This window comes from Macrobrachium nipponense, chromosome 11 (assembly GCF_015104395.2).
Source record: "Macrobrachium nipponense isolate FS-2020 chromosome 11, ASM1510439v2, whole genome shotgun sequence".
Classification (NCBI taxonomy): domain Eukaryota; kingdom Metazoa; phylum Arthropoda; class Malacostraca; order Decapoda; family Palaemonidae; genus Macrobrachium; species Macrobrachium nipponense.
In genome coordinates this window covers 83,858,479-83,870,366 of record NC_061087.1, presented here as the reverse complement: position 1 = coordinate 83,870,366, position 11,888 = coordinate 83,858,479, and the positions used below count along the sequence as shown (strand labels likewise).

The 11,888-nt window shown below is 44.3% G+C and overlaps 1 protein-coding gene across 10 annotated transcripts in view; it reads left to right on the top strand.

Moving 5' to 3' along the window:
- Positions 1 to 730: 730 nt before the first annotated feature.
- The window catches only part of LOC135206510 (pumilio homolog 2-like), a 438,165-nt gene continuing 427,007 nt past the window's right edge, over positions 731 to 11,888 (top strand). For 3 of the 10 annotated variants that reach the window (XM_064237895.1, XM_064237882.1, XM_064237871.1), the window contains exon 1: positions 974 to 1,242. The gene's annotated coding sequence lies outside the window, so the exon portion shown is untranslated. Of the gene's footprint in view, positions 783 to 968; positions 1,243 to 11,888 lie in introns of those variants that run through there. The other 7 variants (XM_064237914.1, XM_064237899.1, XM_064237908.1 and 4 more) reach the window with 5 other exon arrangements.

Below are 11,888 nucleotides of genomic sequence, written 5' to 3'. Positions count from 1 at the left end.
TACCGTTGATTATAAATTAAAAACTCCTTTGGCTCGAGAGATTGAGGTCTTCAACCAAACCAAAGGTAAGTAAAGTGAGAATGCAAGAAAGAGGTGTACTTTTTATCTTTTTTGCATAATACTTTTCAAGTATAAAACGAAATCATACCTCCGTCATGTAACCTTATCTGTAAAGATTAGAAATTGTGATAGAGAAGAGCTTTACGATGTGATGACAAAGCTTACATTAACGTACAACTGTAGCCAAATACTAGAATTCTTGAGTTATGTACTGTTTTGCTATTATAGCAATTGCGCTGAAGAATTCATGGTGGCGAAGCATTGCACAGTTTCTCTTAATAGCGCATTTAATTTAGTAGGAAATTAACTGCAAATCATTTCGCTTTTACACAATGGAATGCAATTCACTGTGCATATATTCATCGTGTTTATTACTAAAAATATAACTTATACTAACCGAATAACATATTAATATAGTGTTATCTTTTATGAATAAACAAAATCATGAAATACTAAAAGATTTGCAGTAAAGTTGTCGATCATTATAGGGGGAAAAAAGAAGTCCCACGTTAAAAATGGATAACCCCAGTTTTAACTTGCAAATTTCTTGGATAATAAAACTTTAAAATTACTATCTATAAGGTAAATGAACAAAAAAGGAAAACTCCCAGTTACTATGGGACAGCCCATCACGCAATCCGGTTATTGTATAACCTACCGCGATTAAAACGAAAGAAGAAGAATTTCTTTAGCAGAAACTATATTTCGCAGGCTTTCTCACTGTGAGTTATATTTTTTGGATGTTGTTTGATAAAATATGTGAACTTCTTAATGCCATAAAGGCAACGTGTCAATTATCCTTTAAAATATTGCAAACAGAATAAATAAAAATCATCCTTGCGCATTCCGTTTGTCACAGCTGTCGTTTATGGCCAAATGATGTACCAAAGGATAACTTTGTTGTTTTTGTTCATTTATTTCTAAAATCCTAGGATTCCGTCAGGGTGAATGATTCCCTTTGTTGAGCAACTGGGTCTTTGTGGAGTGTAAAGGGGGCTTTGCAAAGCGAATCACGCTGTATTGTGTGAAATAAGACGAGTAAAAGCGATGTTTCCCTTGCAATTTGTTGACTCCAGCGCCATGTTCCGGGACTAATGACAGGGAACCGTTGTTAATTTACCATCACAGCAGGGTCGCCATCGTACACACAACCCTGTTTCACCGAGGGATACGTCATTAAAGGTATGGGGACAAGAGTTCGTGTGTTGTCACTCTATAGATCCCTGTCATACATAGTAGACAGGTTCTTCACTCGTAGCATTTTGCCCTCGTGCAGCTATGCCAGATCATTTGTTATAACGTCAGCTGACACCTTGACTTCAAATGAATTTGCCTAGTCTTTTAGAGGCACTAGAATATATCATGGATTTGTTAATTAAATATCCAGCACGATAACTAGGCCCTGCTAATGATGGTTGCTAGCCCTATGGCTTTGTTTGGACAAAGCACCCTACCACCTTAGGGTAGGCAAGGATCATGCTTAGATGGATGCCCTGATACCATAGAGGTTTACCAGATGTTTAGATTCTATATAGTATAGCTATTAGGCTAAAGAAGATGTCTCCCATGCAACCATCATGTAGGCTTAGTTAGCTTAGTTTTGGTCCTAGCCATGGCTTCCTTGAGTGAATTGACAGTTCCTTATACTATACCTATGCCTAACCTACACCAATGTAAAGCCAATAAAATTTATTTATTTATTTTTCCGTGATACGATACTGTTGAATAAATGGGTACTTTTATTTATCAGTTACCAGAACCATATATTTTACTGACAGCTTATCCTACTAGCTAGGTACCTACCTAGCCTAGTAACCTATTGATACCTAGTTAGGTAGGTAGCTAGAGTAAGACATTTTTAGGTATAATTATGTTTCTCCATCCCTCGTAGCCTAGCTTTGTAACAAATATGTGGGTGACAGTTACGGGAAACTGATATTTAGGCTACTATGTACTAGGCTAGTAGTGCAGAAAACAAAGTGAGTAAATTTCACAAACCATGATGGTAAAAAAAAATCACTACCCAAATCATATTTTAGCAGTTGGTTCATGTCTAAACAAATCACTTTCAAAACACATAAAGAACAAGTTTTCATAAGGTCATTCATGTCAAGTATTCTACCCTTTTCTTTTGTAACCTAACCTAACCTAACCAAAGGTGGTGGGTCCTATTTCCTTTTGGGTTACTTGAACCATGCCAAAGGCATTGTAAGTCATAAAGTATATTACAAGGAGGCATCCTAACTTAGTGTACCAGGTCCTGCCAGACTGTGTTTGGGGGGATTAGCAAACCTTACCTACAATGCCATAGGCCATAGGGTAAAATTTTAAGGATGCATCCCAACTTACCTTTGCTAACCCATTTTAATGTAGGATGCCAATTACTTACCTTCTTATATATGTATATAAAAAACATATCCTCAAAGGGGAATGCAGCGTCATTGCAGCAATCTCCCATAAGTTAGGTCTTGCTTAGATAAATTTAGTTCAAGGAAAGTGATAACCTAGGAAATTCATATCATCTGTTGGTCTGAAAGTATGTTTGGCAACCTTTCAATAGAAGGTCTACATATACTAGTATCCTGGTGTTTTAAAGTACAGTAGCAACATTATTTGGAGGGGAACAAGCATCAATTACAATATACATGAATATGCGAATCTTACACAATGCTGAATACTGATACTTGGTATCAACATTAATGTATAAATGTGACAAGTTAAAAAAAAAATTTATTGTGCAAATGCCATGATTGCTGATATATTTACACTCTATCACCTAAGTAACATTTAGGTGATAAGGCAAGCAAACATTCATGTCTTGGTTAAATGTGATCAGAAAATGACATCTGTTACTGTTAACATTCCTTACTAATTGAAGTACAGTTTCAGTCAACCTTCCAAATTGTGGAAGTTTATATTGACAGGATAATTTCTTGCAACAGAAACCTACCAAGAACAAAGTCTGATAATTTAACTTTAACCTTATCTGTTGTCACAGGTATTTTTAGCCTTGAAACCCAACCTTTCTGTATATTATAAAACTTGGTCCTCCTTATATCCTAATAGCTAGTAAAGGCAGAATAGGTTATCCCATGTGACTTTAAGTGAATGGAAAATTAATGAAATAGATAAAATTGATGAGATCGTTTACCATCTGGCCAAGTTTTCTGGGCAGTAAAAATTAAAGTAAACACTCTTCGTTATTATAAACCATAAGTTTATTGATGCCTTTATTGAGAAAGATAGTTGAGGAAGACAGTGATTGCATTACACTTCATGCTGATCAGATTCGTAGTGGGATGTTTACCTCCCATCTGATATGGACTGATTACAAAATGTGTTGGTCAACTTCGAGGCCTCTAAATGAAGTGTCATGGCTTGTACTCTCACGCTTACCAGATGAAACATGGTTTGAGTTCTTTCTTGGTAGTCATCTGATCTTTATGGCCTATTTTAGGTTCAGTATTTTATTTGGTCAGGTCATACATATATAGCACATATATAGCAAGTCTCACTGAAAATATGGATGATGTACAGAGGATACGTAGGTGTTCACTACAACTCTAGGAAAGTCACAGATAACTGGATAACTGGCTCAACTAATGAGTGCAATGGTTAAAGCTTGTTAATCAGTAGGATTATGATGAAAGATGTATTAGACACTATGGCCAAGATACTTGATGCCTTCCTTCAGGTGAAGAAAGACATTTGGAAGGGCATCAACAAGCATGAGGTTGTTGACTTTTTAGCAGGAACGGGTGAAGAATACCATTGTTGTTGTCATCTCAGGTACAGTTACACTTTGGAGTAGGAATGACAGTTTGGCTCAATGTGATCTAACTTGTGGTAGTTGTTATGCCCTGTTAAGAGGTGCCGTAGGAACTGAAATGTCGGAAATTTTGACTGATAATCTTGGTGACTTAGAATGCTTTGTTATATTAAAGATGCCCTTTTAAATATGTGACATGGCCATTATACAAGCTAAATGGCGAGAAAAGTTGGTTAGTATGAAGAAAAGTTGTTGCCAGTAAAATGTAAATGTTATAAATTAGCACTTTTGTATGACATTTTTATGATAAAATAAAGTTTTATATATACATACTTACCAACTATAATTACATATCTGTAGTTTTGCTTGCACTACAGCTAAAATTTTGAAATTCACATGTCACACTATTTACTATTTTGTTTTGGGTAGGTGATTGCCCTACCCGCTTTCGGGGAAAGACAGGGACAACACTACAAAGAACTTCAATTTATTTATGGCCTTGTATCCATGCAAGGGGATAAGGGAGGCCTTTGGTCATGTCATTACTTTGGTAAATATAAATCAAACTATTTTATCATAAAAATTTTATTTTTATAAAAGTAAGGTAACAAGTAAGAGGCAGTCCCTTGGTTATTGGCAGGGGCTCCATTCTGATGGCTTGATGGTAAGTGAAAATCGCTGATAACTGAAAATCAGCAATTTATGGCTCTGGTAACTGAATTTTGGTACTGATAGCTGTTAATGCCACCTCAGTTAGGTATGTATCTGTGCCATAACTCTTTTATTGGCGCTGATAACTGGAAATGAGTGCATTATGGTGCTGAAAATTGGCAGTTTTCAGTGCTAGACAAGCTTCATAAAACTAGATTGCCAATAATCGGACTGCCTGTAATGACATGGCTGATTCCCACATTGACAGGAGTTGGGATGCATGGACAAACCTACCCCAAAACATTAGGAATGGTAAAGAATTTGAGAGATGCTGCCTCTGGTTAGTGCTCATCGTACAGTGACATGGTGGTATAGCCTTAGAGCGCCTATTACTTCATTGGAGACTTTGCAGTGAAAGAAAATTCTGATTGTTAGCAAAGCATAAAATGTTGCCCCTGCCCTGGGTGCAGTACTACAATAAAAACAACCAGAAAAACCACACTTATGTACCTACACCACATAAATTATCAAAACCACCACCCAGCCATTAAAAACTGGTGGGTACTCCATTCAGGTACATAGTACTGCCTGGCTCCCTTAAGACACCGTATGTCAAGGCGAAGAGAAAAAAATAGTGGGAGGGATGCTTCATATTCTTTACCCTCAGCACCATGCCAGCCACAGAAAAAGGACCCAAGGTATTACATGTATATTATGCACTTTTTCCATTTCGTAAAAGTAATGGGATGCAAAAACTGATTTGCACTACCAAAAAGTTGATTGCAAAATGGAAGCAAGATAAGTTATGTTTGAAAGCCAACAAAGTGGCAACAGCTCTTATTTAGTGAGCTCTAACTTTAAAATAGGTTAAAGCATCATCCCCAACCATGGAATGTGCTTCTTTCCGAGATGAGGTCTCTGAGGAAGGATGCCAGGGCATTCTTAGTAGTGGACGAGAAGGGCTCTTGACTGAGCACCATAGATTACCCAAAAGTCCATGTAGTATTCCCTATTTTGTTCATGAAACTTACTTGGCAGATATATATATAGCTGTATTCTCCGAAGTCCGACAGAATTTCAAAACTCGCGGCACACGCAGTGGGCGGCCAGGTGGTAGTACCCATTCCCGCCGCTGGGAGGCGGATATCAGGAACCATTCCCATTTTCTTTTCATATTTTTTCTGTCGCCGGTCGGTAAACACCTGTTTACAGACCTCCGCCCAGGATTTTTGGATTTTGACTCGTTATAAGTATCTGGATTGTTGGATTGGCATACGCGATAGTGGACTGTTTTTGGAATTTGGATTGGCTTTTCTATGAACGTGATGTCGGGATCAAGTTCAGTGAGCTTCAGAGTGTGTGTGAGAAGTGATTGCAAGGTGAGGCTACCGAAATCATCGGTAGACCCCCACACAGTATGTATGGGGTGTAGGGGGCATGTTTGTTTTGCTGGTTGATCGTTGCATGAATGCAAAAGTTTGACTGAGGATGAATGGAAGGTGTATGAATCCTATCGCCGTAAGTTGGAGCGCGATAGGATCAGGAGGCTTCCTCCAAGAGCGGTTCTACGAAAGGTAAGGGAAGTAACATTTCTCCTATTCTAACACCAGTAGAATTTGCTTCACCTAATCCTGTGTTGTTGCCTGAGGGCCCTAGTTCTGTGTCTGGAGAAGGTAATGCCCTTTCTCTGATTCTAGAGTCATTACGCACTCTAGAGTCCCAAAGTGTTGGCCCTTGAAAACGGCTCGAGTAAAGTGTGTGATCGTGCCCCTAGTGTTGTGGAGGGGGCGTCAGATCGGCCCCACATAATGCCTCTAGGTCTAGACCTCTGTCGGACTCCCAGAACTCAGGGAGTGGGCATGTCGAAAGCCGCAAGAGGGTTACGTGGGGGCTCCCCACCGATCTGGCGTCCCTTCGGCAGGACCATGTTGCTACTTCCCAGGCTGCCAAGGAGCGTGCTCAGGCTCGCATCCTTAAGGACTGTTTTTCGTCCTCCGAGGCGCCCTCCCCGCGCAAGGGGTGGAGCGCTCGGAGTGACTCGCGTCCGTTGAAAAGGACTTTTCCTAGGGAGGACGCTTTACGTCCCCTCTCTCCGCTCTCGTTGCGGTCTTCGCCTGCGTCGTATGACGCGTTTCCTCCTCAGAAGAGAGGTAGGACGTCGTCCGAGGACGACGCTGAGAAGCGCTTCTCTCGCGCCTCGGAGAGGCAGGTTGCTGTACCTTTGAGAAGGAAGGAGGCGTCCCCCCGCCCCTCGTCTTCTCGCAGGCGCAGCCCTTCACCTCCTCTCGGTTCTTCACCTTACGAAAAGAGTATTCTTGCGTCGCTTCAAGACCAATTGTCGGCCTTAATGGCTCGGAAGACTCGCCCAGCAGCAGTTGAGCCTAAACGTAGGAAGGACGCTAGACTGCCTGTCAAGAGGACGAGGCAGTCTCCTTCTCCGTCTCCTCGTTCGTCTCTGTCTCCGCCCGCACGTCAGGACGCCTTGAGGACGCTCGACAGGACGCCTTGGAGGACGCTTTTGAAGAAGACGCTCGGCAGGACGCTTTGGAAGACTATCGTCAGGATGTTTTGCTTGACGCTTTGCCTGTGGAGAAGGCTTTCGAGAGCGCTCAGAGGACGCTTTGAAAGCGAAAGCTGGACGCTTGAGCGTGAAACGTAAGGACGCTCCTCGAGAGAGACTAAGAGTAACCTCTCTTGACGCGCAGCGCGGTCAGGACGCTCTTCGTGGTTCGAGCTCTAAAGATCGACAGAAGGTCGGTCGCTTTGAAGAGGCTGATTTTAGTCTTCCTCGAAAGCCTTTGTTGAAGGCTAGACCCGTTGGGCGCACGCCCTCTCCAGAGGTTCAATCTCCTTTGCCTCTTCGGGAGGAAGGAGAGCTTAGTAGTCCGGCGGACTCAGTGGAGGAAGAAACAGCCGTCAGTTTCGTCGGTTTCCGACTACAAGGTGCTGGTTCGTCTTTTACGTTCTTTGTTTGGTGAGAAGTTCCAGCCTGCAGCTCCTAAGTCTCCTCCCTCTCAGTTTTCGTCTTCGAAGTCGGGCAAGGTTTCGGAAGTGGTGGAGATGAAGACTTCCTTGTCCACTAGAGAGCATTCAAGAAATTGCAGGATTGGATGGAACGTCGGAAGGATCAGGGCAAGTCGACTTTCGCCCTTCCTCCTTCAAGACTCAGTGGGAAAGGCGGCATTTGGTATGAGACCAAAGCTGAAGTAGGAGTTAAGATCCCGTCTTCTTCCAAGGGGACTTTGCTAGTCTGGTAGACGCCCAGAAGAGATCCCTTTTATCGTCCGCTAAGATTTCATGGACACCAACGGAGATCGACCATCACATGAAAGGTCCTGTTAAACAAGACTCTGGAAGTCTTTAACTTCCTAGACTGGTGCCTAGGAGTCCTGGATCTTCAATCTAGGAGTCCTGATTCTTTGAGTCTGGGGGAGCTGTCCAATGTGTGGTCATGCATGGAGGCCGTCAGGGATGGTTCGGAAGAGTTAGTGTCTCATTTCGGCACTGCTTTCCTCAAGAAGAGAGCGTTTTCTTTTCTGCAATTTTACAGCGAGGTCTGTTTCTGCATCGCAGAAAGCAGAGCTTCTCTTTGCACCTCTTTCGAGCCATCTCTTCCCCCAGGCTATGGTAAGGGACCTGGCAGTGAGCCTACAAGAGAAGGCTACCCAGGATCTCTTAGCCCAGTCTTCAAGACGTCCCGCAGTCCCTACCACGTCGTCGTCCTGGACGACCTCCTAGGAAGGTTAAACCCTTTCGTAGCGCGCCTCCCTCGAGAGCTGCTCCTCGAGGGAGAGGACTTGCAAGAGGAAGAGGTTCCTTCAAACCAAAAAAAATCCTCTAAGTGAGAAGAAAGTCCTTCAGATGCCTGTCGGAGCCAGGCTAAAGTTCTTTGCGGGTGCGTGGAGAGAGAGAGATACAGATGCGTGGTCCCTCAAGATAGTGGGGAAAAACAGGGGGTTTTCAAAAAAAGATTTTTTTCCCCACTTTTGTTGGGGGGGGTGGAAACCCTTTCCTCCTTTTCATTTCTACGGACCATTCCCACCCAGAGATCTTTCCCCGTCGTATCAAGGGGAGAAACATCAGGTTCTTTTAGATCTTTTAGATCAAATGATCATGAAAAGAGCGGTGGAGCAGGTCTTAGACCTGGGGTCACCAGGATACTACAACAGACTTTTCCTGGTACCAAAGCAGTCGTCGGGTGGTGGCGTCCAGTCTTGGACCGTCAAGCCAGCCTGAATCTTTTCGTAGAAAAGAAAAAATTCAAGATGGAAACACCTCAGTCGGTTCTAGGAGCCTTAAGACCGGGCGACTGGGATGGTGTCCTTGGACCTACAGGACGCATACTTTCACGTGCCTATCCACCCACTCTTTCAAGAAAGTTTCTGAGGTTTATGCTAAGGGACAAAGTTTGGTCATTCCGAGCCCTTTGTTTCGGTTTAAGCACGGCTCCGATGGTATTTACCATGCTCATGAAAAACGTAGCGAGATGGTTACATTCTGCAGGAATAAGAGTGTCCCTGTATCTTCGACGATTGGCTGATCAGAGCATCGTCAGAAGAAAGGTGTCTGAAGGACCTTCACTTCACTTTGGCCTTGGCGAAGTCCCTGGGACTTCTGGTCAACCTCGAAAAGTCGCATCTGACCCCAACACAGTCCATCGTGGATCTGGGGATTCAGATGGATTCAGTGGCTTTTCGAGCGTTTCCGTCCCAGGAACGACAGCTGCAAGGCTTAGAGAGAGTTTCGGCCTTCCTGGGGAAGGAAGCTTGCTCGGCGAGGGAATGGATGAGTCTGCTGGGAACCATTTCTCGCTGGAAAAGTTTGTTTCCCTGGGAAGACTACACCTCAGACCTCTCCAGTTTTTCTTAGCAGACGAATGGAGAGTCAGAGAGGATCTGAATGCGACCCTTTTCATCACCAAATCGGTGAAGAACCATCTAAGATGGTGGCTAGATCCTCGGAAGTTTCGAGAGGGGTTGTCCCTAAAGCTTCTGAGCCAGACCTAGTGTTGTTTTCCGACGCCTCGGTGGTGGGGTCCAGGGATGGGGAGCAACACTGGGAGGGGAGGAAGTGTCAGGCACCTGGATGGGGGGAACAGGTTGTCCTGGCACATCAATGTAAAGGAACTAGCGGCGGTTTTTCTGGCGCTACAGTTCTTCCAACAAAAGGTTGCAGAGAAAGTAGTCCAAGTCAACTCGGCCCAAACAACACAGCCCTTGCGTACCTAAAGAAGCAGGGAGGTACACACTCCCGTCCTCTTTTTTATTTAGCGAGGGAGATTCTGCTGCAGATGCGAGACGGATAAGGATCCTGACGAGATTTATCGCAGGAGGTCCAAGAACGTCAGAGCAGACCTTCTCAGCCGACAAGATCAGATCCTGCCGACGGAATGGACGTTGCACCTCCAGGACGTCTGTCGAGAGCTCTGGAGACTGTGGGGGTGTCCGTTAGTCGACCTATTTGCGACGTCGAGAACAAAGAGGTTGCCTCTTTATTGCTCCCCTGTGCTGGATCCGGGAGCAGTCGCGATAGACGCTCTGCTCTGGGACTGGACGAACCTGGACTTGTATGCCTTCCCGCCATTCAAGATCATGGGGGAAGTAGTAAGGAAGTTCGCGGCATCGGAGGGGACGAGGTTGACCCTGATCGCCCGATGTGGCCCGCGAAAGAATGGTTCACAGAGGTAATGTCATTCATCATAGACTTTCCGAGGACGTTGCCCTGGAGGAAAGATCTACTCAGACAGCCCCACTTCGCAAGATTATCACCGAAACCTCTCCGCTCTGGGTCTGACTGCGTTCAGACCTATCGAAAAGCTGGCCAGAGCGAGAGTGTTTTTCTAAAGCAGCTGCAAAGGCGATCGCCAATGCTAGGAGAACGTCCTCGAGAGCTGTTTACCAGTCGAAGTGGGCTTCCTTCAGGGCATGGTGTAGAAAGGAGGGAATTTCCTCTTCCACTACCTCTGTGAGCCAGATAGCCGATTTCCTGCTATTTTTAAGGAATGTACAGAAGCTGGCTGTCCCGACCTCAAGGGATATAAGAGTATGCTGTCGGCAGGGTCTTCCGTCACAGAGGACTAGACCTGTCTGATAACAGGGATCTTTCACGATCTCCTGAGATCATTTGAGACAGCCAAAGTCCAAGATACCTCAGGCGAGGCCTCCTTCTTGGAACTTGGATTTAGTCCTTAGACGTTAATGTCGAGTCCTTTCGAACCTCTACATGAAGTCGTCTCTTAGGAACGGACGAAGAAGGCTCTTTTCCTAACTGCTCTGGCGACGGCGAAGAGAGTTAGCGAAATTCAGGCCATTTGTAAGAGAGTGGGTTCTTTCAAACGGGGACAATGCTGTCTGCTCTTTGAGTCCCTTCTTTCTTAGCAAAGAATGAAAACCCGTCGAACCCTTGGCCAAGGAGCTTTGAAATCAAGGGTATGACAAGCCTTGTGGGCCAAGAACCTGAGAGAGTCCTGTGCCCTGTCAGGGCTCTAAAGTTTTATGTCCACAAGACTAAAGAAGTACGAGGTCCCTCAGATAATCTCTGGTGTTCGGTTAAACGACCCGATATACCATTATCCAAGAACGCATTGGCGTTCTTTCTGAGGGACGTCATTAAAGAGGCTCATTCGTCTTCCACACTGATCGATTTGAGCCTCTTGCGAGTGAAAGCTCACGAGGTCAGAGCTGTCGCAACCTCGCTTGCCTTCCAAAGGAACATGTCGATCAAGGACATCCTTGACGCCACCTTTTGAGGAGCAATTCAGTATTCGCCTCACACTACTTGAGAGATGTGAGAACGATATACGAGGACTGTTGTTCTCTGGGCCATATGTTTCTGCAGACACAGTCTTGGGGGCTGAAGGTAGCTCTCTCCCTATCCCTTAGTTATTTTGGTTTAGGTTAGTTTTTAGTTTGTTGTGGTTTTTGGTTGTGGTGAGGTTTTGGTGAAGACCTCCCATCTCTTAGCCTAGTGTTCAGGGGGTCTTGGATAGTTGGTCAGGTGGTGGTCAGTTGCTTCATTGCCCTCATTTGTATGGCTCTATGCTCTTGTCACATTGAGGTCACGTCCCCGTTGACAGAGCATCCAGAGCGCACCAGCACTACAGGTCTCCACCTGGCTGGCAACTCTGATTAAGCACAAGCAGGCTGAAGTGACAGTAATCACAGAGTCTACTTTGCTAACAGGTGAGGAACCAAGGTGTATATCATCTACTTAATTTAAGTTTCCTACAAATCCTATTCTGTCTCTTCCCACCATCCGAAGGTGGGATTCAGCTATATATATATCTGCCAAGTAAGTTTCATGAACAAAATGTTATTGTTATAATACAATTAAGTTTGTTCATACTTACCTGGCAGATATATATAATTAAGTGCCCACCCACCTCCCCTCAGGAGACAGTGGCACTGAT